Here is a 12,854-nt window from a genome sequence, read left to right on the forward strand (position 1 = left end):
AGGACCTTTCTGCCTCTGCAGGTCGTAGGGCCGTTTCTCTAATGGGAAATAGCTGCTTCAGTGTGAATGGGCTATTTCCTATTAGAAAAGAGGTCCTTTCTGCCTCTGCAGCTCAGGCCATTTCTCACATGGGAACTAGCCTTCTCAGTGTGAGTGGGCTAGTTCCCATTAGACGGGAGGACCTTTCTGCCTCTGCAGGTCAGAGGGCCGTTTCTCTAATGGGAACTAGCCTTCTCAGTGTGTATGGGCTAGTTCCCATTAGACGAGAGGACATTTCTGCCTCTGCAGGTCGGGGGCCGTTTCTCTAATGGGAACTATCATTCTCAGTGTGAATGGGCTAGTTCCCATTAGACGAAAGGACCTTTCTGCCTCTGCAGGTCGTAGGGCCGTTTCTCTAATGGGAAATAGCTGCTTCAGTGTGAATGGGCTAGTTCCCATTAGACAAGACGTCCTTTCTGCCTACGCAGCTCGGGGGCCGTTTCTCTAATGGGAACTAGCCTTCTCAGTGTGAATGGGCTCGTTCCCATTAGACGAGAGGACATTTCTGCCTCTGCAGGTCGGAGGACCAATTCTCTAATGGGGAATAGCTGCTTCAGTGTGAATGGGCTAGTTCCCATTAGAAAAGAGGTCCTTTCTGCCTCTGCAGGTCGTAGGGCCGTTTCTCTAATGGGAAATAGCTGCTTCAGTGTGAATGGACTAGTTCCCATTAGACAAGAGGAAACTTTCTGCCTCTGCAGGTCAGTGGCCGTTTCTCTAACGGGGAATATCTGCTTCAGTGTGAGTGGGCTAGTTCCCATTAGATGAAAGGACCTTTCTGCCTCTGCAGGTCGGAGGGCCGTTTCTCTAATGGGAAATAGCTGCTTCAGTGTGAATGGGCTAGTTCCCATTAGACGAGAGGAACTTTCTGCCTCTGCAGGTCGGAGGGCCGTTTCTCTAATGGGAACCAGCCTTCTCAGTGTGAATGGGTTCCCATTAGACGAGAGGACCTTTCTGCCTCTACAGGTCGAAGGGCTGTTTCTCTAATGGGAAATAGCTGCTTCATTGTGAGTGAGCTAGTTCCCATTAGACGAGAGCACCTTTCTGCCTCTCCAGGTCAGAGGGCTGTTTCTCTAATGAGAAATTGCTGCTTCAATGTGAGTGGGCTAGTTCCCATTAGACGAGAGGTCCTTTCTGCCTCTGCAGGTCGGAGGGCTGTTTCTCTAATGGGAACTAGCCTTCTCAGTTTAAATGGGCTAGTTCCTATTAGACGAGAGGACCTTTCTGCCTCTGCAGGTCGGGGGCTGTTTCTCTAATGGGAACTTGTATTCTCAGTGTGAATGGGCTAGTTCCCATTAGACGAAAGGACCTTTCTGCCTCTGCAGGTCGGAGGGCCATTTCTCTAATGGGAAATAGCTGCTTTTGTGTGAATAGGCTAGTTCCCATTAGACGAGAGGACCTTTCTGCCTCTGCAGGTCGAAGGGTCGTTTCTCTAATGGGAACTAGCCTTCTCAGTGTGAATGGGCTAGTTCCCATTAGACGAAACTACCTGTCTGCCTCTGCAGGTCGGAGGGCCATTTCTCTAATGGGAAATAGCTACTTCGGTGTGAGTGGGCTAGTTCCCATTAGACAAGAGGAACTTTCTGCCTCTGCAGGTCAGAGGGCCGTTTCTCTAATGTAAAATAGCTGCTTCAGTGTGAGTGGGCTAGTTCCCATTAGACGAGAGGACCTTTCTGCCTCTGCAGGTCGGAGGGCCGTTTCTCTAATGGGAAATAGCCTTCTCAGTGTGAATGGGCTAGTTCCCATTGGACGAGAGGACCTTTCTGCCTCTGCAGCTCGGGGGCCATTTCTCTAATGGGAACTAGCCTTCTCAGTGTGAATGGGCTAGTTCTCATTAGACGAGAGGACATTTCTGCCTCTGCAGGTCGCAGAGCCAATTCTTTAATGGGGAACTGCTGCTTCAGTGTGAGTGGGCTAGTTCCCATTAGACGAAAGGACCTTTCTGCCTCTGCAGGTCGGAGGGCCGTTTCTCTAATGGGAACTAGCCTTCTCAGTGCGAATGGGCTAGTTCCCATTAGACGAGAGGACCTTTCTGCCTCTCCAGGTCAGAGAGCCGTTTCTCTAATGGGAAATAGCTGCTTCAGTGTGAATGGGCTAGTTCCCATTAGACGAGAGGACCTTTCTGCCTCTCCAATTCGGAGGCCCTTTCTCTAATGGGAACTAGCCTTTTCAGTGTGAGTGGGCTAGTTCCCATTAGACGAGAGGACCTCTCTGCCTCTGCTGGTCAGAGAGCCGTTTCTCTAATGGGAAATAGCTGCTTCAGTGTGAATGGGCTAGTTCCCTTTAGACGAGAGGACCTTTCTGCCTCTCCAAGTCAGAGGGCCGTTTCTCTAATGGGAACCAGCCTTCTCAGTGTGAACGGGTTCCCATTAGACGAGAGGACCTTTCTGCCTCTACAGGTTAGAGGGCTGTTTCTCTAATGAGAAATTGCTTCTTCAGTGTGAGTGGGCTAGTTCCCATTAGACGAGAGGACCTTTCTACCTCTGCAGGTCAGAGGGTCGTTTCTCTAATGGGAACTAGCCTTCTCAGTGCAAATGGGCTAGTTCCCATTAGACGAGAGGACCTTCTGCCTCTGCAGGTCGGGGGCCGTTTCTCTAATGGGAACTAGCATTCTCAGTGTGAATGGGCTAGTTCCCATTAGACGAAAGGACCTTTCTGCCTCTGCAGGTCGTAGGGCCGTTTCTCTAATGGGAAATAGCTGCTTCAGTGTGAATGGGCTAGTTCCCATTGGACGAGAGGAAACTTTCTGCCTCTGCAGGTCAGAGGGCCGTTTCTCTAATTGGAGCTAAGCTTCTCGGTGTGAATGGGCTAGTTCCCATTAGACGAGAGGACCTTTCTGCCTCTGCAGGTCGGGGGCCATTTCTCTAATGGGAACTAGCCTTCTCAGTGTGAATGGGCTAGTTGCCATTAGACGAGAGGAAATTTCTGCCTCTGCAGGTCGCAGAGCCAATTCTCTAATGGGGAATTGCTGCTTCAGCGTGAGTGGGCTAGTTCCCATTAGACGAAAGGACCTTTCTGCCTCTGCAGGTCGTAGGGCCGTTTCTCTAATGGGAAATAGCTGCTTCAGTGTGAATGGGCTAGTTCCCATTAGAAGAGAGGTCCTTTCTGCCTCTGCATCTCGGGGGCCGTTTCTCTAATGGGAATTAGCCTTCTCAGTGTGAATGGTCTAGTCCCCATTAGACGAGAGGAAACTTTCTGCCTCTGCAGGTCAGTGGCCGTTTCTCTAACGGGGAATAGCTGCTTCAGTGTGAGTGGGCTAGTTCCCATTAGATGAGAGGACCTTTCTGCCTCTGCAGGTAGGAGGGCCGTTTCTCTAATGGGAACTAGCCTTCTCAGTGTGAATGGGCTAGTTCCCATTAGACGAGAGGACCTTTCCGCCTCTCCAGGTCAGAGAGCCGTTTCTCTAATGGAAAATAGCTGCTTCAGTGTGAATGGGCTAGTTCCCATTAGACGAGAGGACCTTTCTGCCTCACCAATTCGGAGGGCCCTTTCTCTAATGGGAACTAGCCTTCTCAGTGTGATTGGGCTAGTTCCCATTAGACGAGAGGAAACTTTCTGCCTCTGCAGGTCAGTGGCTGTTTCTCTAACGGGGAATAGCTGCTTCAGTGTGAGTGGGCTAGTTCCCATTAGATGAGAGGACCTTTCTGCCTCTGCAGGTAAAAGGGCTGTTTCTCTAATGGGAAATAGCTGCTTCAGTGTGAATGGGCTAGTTCCCATTAGACGAGAGGACCTTTCTGCCTCTGCAGGTCGGAGGGCCGTTTCTCTAATGGGAACCAGCCTTCTCAGTGTGAATGGGTTCCCATGAGACGAGAGGACCTTTCTGCCTCTACAGGTTGAAGGGCTGTTTCTCTAATGGGAAATAGCTGCTTCATTGTGAGTGAGCTAGTCCCCATTAGACAAGAGCACCTTTCTGCCTCTCCAGGTCAGAGGGCTGTTTCTCTAATGAGAAATTGCTGCTTCAGTGTGAGTGGGCTAGTTCCCATTAGACGAGAGGTCCTTTCTGCCTCTGCAGGTCGGAGGGCCGTTTCTCTAATGGGAACTAGCCTTCTCAGTGTGAATGGGCTAGTTCCCGTTAGACGAGAGGAAATTTCTGCCACTGCAGGTCGGAGGGCCAATTCTCTAATGGGGAATAGCTGCTTCAGTATGAGTGGGCTAGTTCCCATTCGACGAAAGGACCTTTCTGCCTTTGCAGGTCGGAGGGCCGTTTCTCTAATGGGAACTAGCCTTCTCAGTGTGAATGGGCTGGTTCCCATTAGACGAGAGGACCTTTCTGCCTCTCCATGTCAGAGAGACGTTTCTTTAATGGGAAATAGCTGCTTCAGTGTGAATGGGCTAGTTCCCATTAGACGAGAGGACTTTTCTGCCTCTCCAGGTCGGAGGGCCGTTTCTCTAATGGGAACTAGCCTTCTCAGTGTGAATGGGCTAGTTCCCATTAGACGAGTGGACCTTTCTGCCTCTGCAGGTCAGAGAGCCGTTTCTCTAATGGGAAATAGCTGCTTCAGTGTGAATGGGCTAGTTCCCATTAGACGAGAGGACCTTTCTGCCTCTCCAGGTCGGAGGGCTGTTTCTCTAATGGAACCAGACTTCTCAGTGTGAACGGGTTCCCATTAGACGAGAGGACCCTACTGCTTCTACAGGTTGGAGGGCTGTTTCTCTAATGGGAAATAGCTGCTTCATTGTGAGTGAGCTAGTTCCCATTAGACGAGAGCACCTTTCTGCCTCTCCATGTCAGAGGGAAGTTTCTCTAATGGGAACTAGCCTTCTCAGTGTAAATGGGCTAGTTCCCATTAGACGAGAGGACCTTTCTGCCTCTGCAGGTCGGGGGCCGTTTCTCTAATGGGAACTAGCCTTCTCAGTGTGAATGGGCTAGTTCCCATTAGACGAAAGGACCTTTCTGCCTCTGCAGGTCGGGAAATAGCTGCTTCAGTGTGAATGGGCTAGTTCTCATTAGACAAGAGGTCCTTTCTGCCTCTGCAGCTCGGAGGGCTGTTTCTCTAATGGAACCAGACTTCTCAGTGTGAACGGGTTCCCATTAGACGAGAGGACCTTACTGCTTCTACAGGTTGGAGGGCTGTTTCTCTCATGGGAAATAGCTGCTTCATTGTGAGTGAGCTAGTTCCCATTAGACGAGAGCACCTTTCTGCCTCTCCATGTCAGAGGGAAGTTTCTCTAATGGGAACTAGCCTTCTCAGTGTAAATGGGCTAGTTCCCATTAGACAAGAGGACCTTTCTGCCTCTGCAGGTCGGGGGCCGTTTCTCTAATGGGAACTAGCCTTCTCAGTGTGAATGGGCTAGTTCCCATTAGACGAAAGGACCTTTCTGCCTCTGCAGGTCGGGAAATAGCTGCTTCAGTGTGAATGGGCTAGTTCTCATTAGACAAGAGGTCCTTTCTGCCTCTGCAGCTCGGGGGCTGTTTCTCTAAAGGGAACTAGCCTTCTCAGTGTGAATGGGCTAGTTCCCATTAGACGAGAGGAAACTTTCTGCCTCTGCAGGTCAGTGGCCGTTTCTCTAACAGGGAATAGCTGCTTCAGTGTGAGTGGGCTAGTTCCCATTAGATGAAAGGACCTTTCTGCCTCTGCAGGTCGGAGGGCCGTTTCTCTAATGGGAAATAACTGCTTCAGTGTGATTGGGCTAGTTCCCATTAGATGAGAGGACCTTTCTGCCTCTGCAGGTAAGAGGGCCGTTTCTCTAATGGGAAATAGCTGCTTCAGTGTGAATGGGCTAGTTCCCATTAGACGAGAGGACCTTTCTGCCTCTGCTGGTCAGAGAGCCGTTTCTCTAATGGGAAATAGCTGCTTCAGTGTGAATGGGCTAGTTCCCATTAGACGAGAGGACCTTTCTGCCTCTCCAGGTCGGAGGGCCGTTTCACTAATGGGAACCTTCCTTCTGAGTGTGAATGGGTTCCCATTAGACAAGGGGACCTTTCTGCCTCGACAGGTCGGAGGGCTGTTTCTCTAATGGGAAATAGCTGCTTCATTGTGAGTGAGCTAGTTCCCATTAGACGAGAGCACCTTTCTGCCTCTCCAGGTCAGAAGGCTGTTTCTCTAATGAGAAATTGCTGCTTCAGTGTGAGTGGGCTAGTTCCCATTAGACGGGAGGACCTTTCTGCCTCTGCAGGTCAGAGGGCCGTTTCTCTAATGGGAACTAGCATTCTCAGTGTGAATGGGCTAGTTCCCATTAGACGAAAGGACCTTTCTGCCTCTGCAGGTCGTAGGGCCGTTTCTCTAATGGGAAATAGCTGCTTCAGTGTGAATGGGCTAGTTCCCATTAGACGAGAGGAAACTTTCTGCCTCTGCAGGTCAGAGGGCCGTTTCTCTAATTGGAGCTAAGCTTCTCGGTGTGAATGGGCTAGTTCCCATTAGACGAGAGGACCTTTCTGCCTCTGCAGGTCGGTGGCCATTTCTCTAATGGGAACTAGCCTTCTCAGTGTGAATGGGCTAGTTGCCATTAGACGAGAGGAAATTTCTGCCTCTGCAGGTCGCAGCACCAATTCTCTAATGGGGAATTGCTGCTTCAGCGTGAGTGGGCTAGTTCCCATTAGACAAGAGGACCTTTCTGCCTCTCCAGGTCAGAGAGCCGTTTCTCTAATGGAAAATAGCTGCTTCAGTGTGAATGGGCTAGTTCCCATTAGACGAGAGGACCTTTCTGCCTCACCAATTCGGAGGGCCCTTTCTCTAATGGGAACTAGCCTTCTCAGTGTGAATGGGCTAGTTCCCATTAGACGAGAGGAAACTTTCTGCCTCTGCAGGTCAGTGGCCGTTTCTCTAACGGGGAATAGCTGCTTCAGTGTGAGTGGGCTAGTTCCCATTAGATGAGAGGACCTTTCTGCCTCTGCAGGTAAAAGGGCTGTTTCTCTAATGGGAAATAGCTGCTTCAGTGTGAATGGGCTAGTTCCCATTAGACGAGAGGACCTTTCTGCCTCTGCAGGTCAGAGGGCCGTTTCTCTAATGGGAACCAGGCTTCTCAGTGTGAATGGGTTCCCATTAGACGAGAGGACCTTTCTGCCTCTACAGGTCGAAGGGCTGTTTCTCTAATGGGAAATAGCTGCTTCATTGTGAGTGAGCTAGTCCCCATTAGACAAGAGCACCTTTCTGCCTCTCTATGTCAGAGAGCCGTTTCTCTAATGAGAAATTGCTGCTTCAGTGTGAATGGGCTAGTTCCCATTAGACGAGAGGACTTTTCTGCCTCTCCAGGTCGGAGGGCTGTTTCTCTAATGGGAACTAGCCTTCTCAGTGTGAATGGGCTAGTTCCCATTAGACGAGAGGACCTTTCTGCCTCTGCAGGTCAGAGAGCCGTTTCTCTAATGGGAAATAGCTGCTTCAGTGTGAATGGGCTAGTTCCCATTAGACGAGAGGACCTTTCTGCCTCTCCAGGTCGGAGGGCTGTTTCTCTAATGGGAAACAGACTTCTCAGTGTGAACGGGTTCCCATTAGACGTGAGGACCTTACTGCTTCTACAGGTTGGAGGGCTGTTTCTCTAATGGGAAATAGCTGCTTCATTGTGAGTGAGCTAGTTCCCATTAGACGAGAGCACCTTTCTGCCTCTCCATGTCAGAGGGCTGTTTCTCTAATGGGAACTAGCCTTCTCAGTGTAAATGGGCTAGTTCCCATTAGACGAGAGGACCTTTCTACCTCTGCAGGTCGGGGGCCGTTTCTCTAATGGGAACTAGCCTTCTCAGTGTGAATGGGCTAGTTCCCATTAGACGAGAGGAAACTTTCTGCCTCTGCAGGTCGGAGGGCCGTTTCTCTAATGGGAAATAGCTGCTTCAGTGTGATTGGGCTAGTTCCCTTTAGATGAGAGGACCTTTCTGCCTCTGCAGGTAAGAGGGCCGTTTCTCTAATGGGAACCTTCCTTCTGAGTGTGAACGGGTTCCCATTAGACAAGGGGACCTTTCTGCCTCTACAGGTCGGAGGGCTGTTTCTCTAATGGGAAATAGCTGCTTCATTATGAGTGAGCTAGTTCCCATTAGACGGGAGGACCTTTCTGCCTCTGCAGGTCAGAGGGCCGTTTCTCTAATGGAAACTAGCCTTCTCAGTGTAAATGGGCTAGTTCCCATTAGATGAGAGGACATTTCTTCCTCTGCAGGTCGGGGGCCGTTTCTCTAATGGGAACTATCATTCTCAGTGTGAATGGGCTAATTCCCATTAGACGAAAGGACCTTTCTGCCTCTGCAGCTCGGGGGCCGTTTCTCTAATGGGACCTAGCCTTCTCAGTGTGAATGGGCTCGTTCCCATTAGACGAGAGGACATTTCTGCCTCTGCAGGTCGGAGGACCAATTCTCTAATGGGGAATAGCTGCTTCAGTTTGAATGGGCTAGTTCCCATTAGAAAAGAGGTCCTTTCTGCCTCTGCAGGTCGTAGGGCCGTTTCTCTAATGGGAAATAGCTGCTTCAGTGTGAATGGGCTAGTTCCCATTAGACAAGAGGAAACTTTCTGCCTCTGCAGGTCAGTGGCCGTTTCTCTAACGGGGAATATCTGCTTCAGTGTGAGTGGGCTAGTTCCCATTAGATGAAAGGACCATTCTGCCTCTGCAGGTCGGAGGGCCGTTTCTCTAATGGGAAATAACTGCTTCAGTGTGATTGGGCTAGTTCCCATTAGATGAGAGGACCTTTCTGCCTCTGCAGGTAAGAGGGCCGTTTCTCTAATGGGAAATAGCTGCTTCAGTGTGAATGGGCTAGTTCCCATTAGACGAGAGGACCTTTCTGCCTCTGCTGGTCAGAGAGCCGTTTCTCTAATGGGAAATAGCTGCTTCAGTGTGAATGGGCTAGTTCCCATTAGACGAGAGGACCTTTCTGCCTCTCCAGGTCGGAGGGCCGTTTCACTAATGGGAACCTTCCTTCTGAGTGTGAATGGGTTCCCATTAGACAAGGGGACCTTTCTGCCTCGACAGGTCGGAGGGCTGTTTCTCTAATGGGAAATAGCTGCTTCATTGTGAGTGAGCTAGTTCCCATTAGACGAGAGCACCTTTCTGCCTCTCCAGGTCAGAAGGCTGTTTCTCTAATGAGAAATTGCTGCTTCAGTGTGAGTGGGCTAGTTCCCATTAGACGGGAGGACCTTTCTGCCTCTGCAGGTCAGAGGGCCGTTTCTCTAATGGGAACTAGCATTCTCAGTGTGAATGGGCTAGTTCCCATTAGACGAAAGGACCTTTCTGCCTCTGCAGGTCGTAGGGCCGTTTCTCTAATGGGAAATAGCTGCTTCAGTGTGAATGGGCTAGTTCCCATTAGACGAGAGGAAACTTTCTGCCTCTGCAGGTCAGAGGGCCGTTTCTCTAATTGGAGCTAAGCTTCTCGGTGTGAATGGGCTAGTTCCCATTAGACGAGAGGACCTTTCTGCCTCTGCAGGTCGGTGGCCATTTCTCTAATGGGAACTAGCCTTCTCAGTGTGAATGGGCTAGTTGCCATTAGACGAGAGGAAATTTCTGCCTCTGCAGGTCGCAGCACCAATTCTCCAATGGGGAATTGCTGCTTCAGCGTGAGTGGGCTAGTTCCCATTAGACAAGAGGACCTTTCTGCCTCTCCAGGTCAGAGAGCCGTTTCTCTAATGGAAAATAGCTGCTTCAGTGTGAATGGGCTAGTTCCCATTAGACGAGAGGACCTTTCTGCCTCACCAATTCGGAGGGCCCTTTCTCTAATGGGAACTAGCCTTCTCAGTGTGAATGGGCTAGTTCCCATTAGACGAGAGGAAACTTTCTGCCTCTGCAGGTCAGTGGCCGTTTCTCTAACGGGGAATAGCTGCTTCAGTGTGAGTGGGCTAGTTCCCATTAGATGAGAGGACCTTTCTGCCTCTGCAGGTAAAAGGGCTGTTTCTCTAATGGGAAATAGCTGCTTCAGTGTGAATGGGCTAGTTCCCATTAGACGAGAGGACCTTTCTGCCTCTGCAGGTCAGAGGGCCGTTTCTCTAATGGGAACCAGCCTTCTCAGTGTGAATGGGTTCCCATTAGACGAGAGGACCTTTCTGCCTCTACAGGTCGAAGGGCTGTTTCTCTAATGGGAAATAGCTGCTTCATTGTGAGTGAGCTAGTCCCCATTAGACAAGAGCACCTTTCTGCCTCTCTATGTCAGAGAGCCGTTTCTCTAATGAGAAATTGCTGCTTCAGTGTGAATGGGCTAGTTCCCATTAGACGAGAGGACTTTTCTGCCTCTCCAGGTCGGAGGGCTGTTTCTCTAATGGGAACTAGCCTTCTCAGTGTGAATGGGCTAGTTCCCATTAGACGAGAGGACCTTTCTGCCTCTGCAGGTCAGAGAGCCGTTTCTCTAATGGGAAATAGCTGCTTCAGTGTGAATGGGCTAGTTCCCATTAGACGAGAGGACCTTTCTGCCTCTCCAGGTCGGAGGGCTGTTTCTCTAATGGGAAACAGACTTCTCAGTGTGAACGGGTTCCCATTAGACGTGAGGACCTTACTGCTTCTACAGGTTGGAGGGCTGTTTCTCTAATGGGAAATAGCTGCTTCATTGTGAGTGAGCTAGTTCCCATTAGACGAGAGCACCTTTCTGCCTCTCCATGTCAGAGGGCTGTTTCTCTAATGGGAACTAGCCTTCTCAGTGTAAATGGGCTAGTTCCCATTAGACGAGAGGACCTTTCTACCTCTGCAGGTCGGGGGCCGTTTCTCTAATGGGAACTAGCCTTCTCAGTGTGAATGGGCTAGTTCCCATTAGACGAGAGGAAACTTTCTGCCTCTGCAGGTCGGAGGGCCGTTTCTCTAATGGGAAATAGCTGCTTCAGTGTGATTGGGCTAGTTCCCTTTAGATGAGAGGACCTTTCTGCCTCTGCAGGTAAGAGGGCCGTTTCTCTAATGGGAACCTTCCTTCTGAGTGTGAACGGGTTCCCATTAGACAAGGGGACCTTTCTGCCTCTACAGGTCGGAGGGCTGTTTCTCTAATGGGAAATAGCTGCTTCATTATGAGTGAGCTAGTTCCCATTAGACGGGAGGACCTTTCTGCCTCTGCAGGTCAGAGGGCCGTTTCTCTAATGGAAACTAGCCTTCTCAGTGTAAATGGGCTAGTTCCCATTAGATGAGAGGACATTTCTTCCTCTGCAGGTCGGGGGCCGTTTCTCTAATGGGAACTATCATTCTCAGTGTGAATGGGCTAATTCCCATTAGACGAAAGGACCTTTCTGCCTCTGCAGCTCGGGGGCCGTTTCTCTAATGGGACCTAGCCTTCTCAGTGTGAATGGGCTCGTTCCCATTAGACGAGAGGACATTTCTGCCTCTGCAGGTCGGAGGACCAATTCTCTAATGGGGAATAGCTGCTTCAGTTTGAATGGGCTAGTTCCCATTAGAAAAGAGGTCCTTTCTGCCTCTGCAGGTCGTAGGGCCGTTTCTCTAATGGGAAATAGCTGCTTCAGTGTGAATGGGCTAGTTCCCATTAGACAAGAGGAAACTTTCTGCCTCTGCAGGTCAGTGGCCGTTTCTCTAACGGGGAATATCTGCTTCAGTGTGAGTGGGCTAGTTCCCATTAGATGAAAGGACCATTCTGCCTCTGCAGGTCGGAGGGCCGTTTCTCTAATGGGAAATAGCTGCTTCAGTGTGAATGGACTAGTTCCCATTAGACGAGAGGACCTTTCTGCCTCTGCAAGTCGGAGGGCCGTTTCTCTAATGGGAACCAGCCTTCTCAGTGTGAATGGGTTCCCATTAGACAAGAGGACCTTTCTGCCTCTACAGGTCGAAGGGCTGTTTCTCTAATGGGAAATAGCTGCTTCATTGTGAGTGAGTTAGTTCCCATTAGACGAGAGCACCTTTCTGCCTCTCCAGGTCAGGGGGCTGTTTCTCTAATGGGAAATTGCTGCTTCCGTGTGAGTGGGCTAGTTCCCATTAGACGAGAGGTCCTTTCTGCCTCTGCAGGTCAGAGGGCCGTTTCTCTAATGGGAACTAGCCTTCTCAGTGTGAATGGGCTAGTTCCTGTTAGACGAGAGGAAATTTCTGCCACTGCAGGTCGGAGGGCCAATTCTCTAATGGGGAATAGCTGCTTCAGTATGAGTGGGCTAGTTCCCATTCGACGAAAGGACCTTTCTGCCTTTGCAGGTCGGAGGGCCGTTTCTCTAATGGGAACTAGCCTTCTCAGTGTGAATGGGCTGGTTCCCATTAGACGAGAGGACCTTTCTGCCTCTCCATGTCAGAGAGACGTTTCTTTAATGGGAAATAGCTGCTTCAGTGTGAATGGGCTAGTTCCCATTAGACAAGAGGACTTTTCTGCCTCTCCAGGTCGGAGGGCCGTTTCTCTAATGGGAACTAGCCTTCTCAGTGTGAATGGGCTAGTTCCCATTAGACGAGTGGACCTTTCTGCCTCTGCAGGTCAGAGAGCCGTTTCTCTAATGGGAAATAGCTGCTTCAGTGTGAATGGGCTAGTTCCCATTAGACGAGAGGACCTTTCTGCCTCTCCAGGTCGGAGGGCTGTTTCTCTAATGGAACCAGACTTCTCAGTGTGAACGGGTTCCCATTAGACGAGAGGACCTTACTGCTTCTACAGGTTGGAGGGCTGTTTCTCTAATGGGAAATAGCTGCTTCATTGTGAGTGAGCTAGTTCCCATTAGACGAGAGCACCTTTCTGCCTCTCCATGTCAGAGGGAAGTTTCTCTAATGGGAACTAGCCTTCTCAGTGTGAATGGGCTAGCTCCCATTAAACGAAAGGACCTTTCTGCCTCTGCAGGTCGGGAAATAGCTGCTTCAGTGTGAATGGTCTAGTTCTCATTAGACAAGAGGTCCTTTCTGCCTCTGCAGCTCGGGGGCTGTTTCTCTAAAGGGAACTAGCCTTCTCAGTGTGAATGGGCTAGTTCCCATTAGACGAGAGGAAACTTTCTGCCTCTGCAGGTCAGTGGCCG

This window comes from Ambystoma mexicanum, chromosome 3q (genome assembly GCF_040938575.1).
Source record: "Ambystoma mexicanum isolate Mex_15411 chromosome 3q, UKY_AmexF1_1, whole genome shotgun sequence".
NCBI lineage: Eukaryota > Metazoa > Chordata > Amphibia > Caudata > Ambystomatidae > Ambystoma > Ambystoma mexicanum.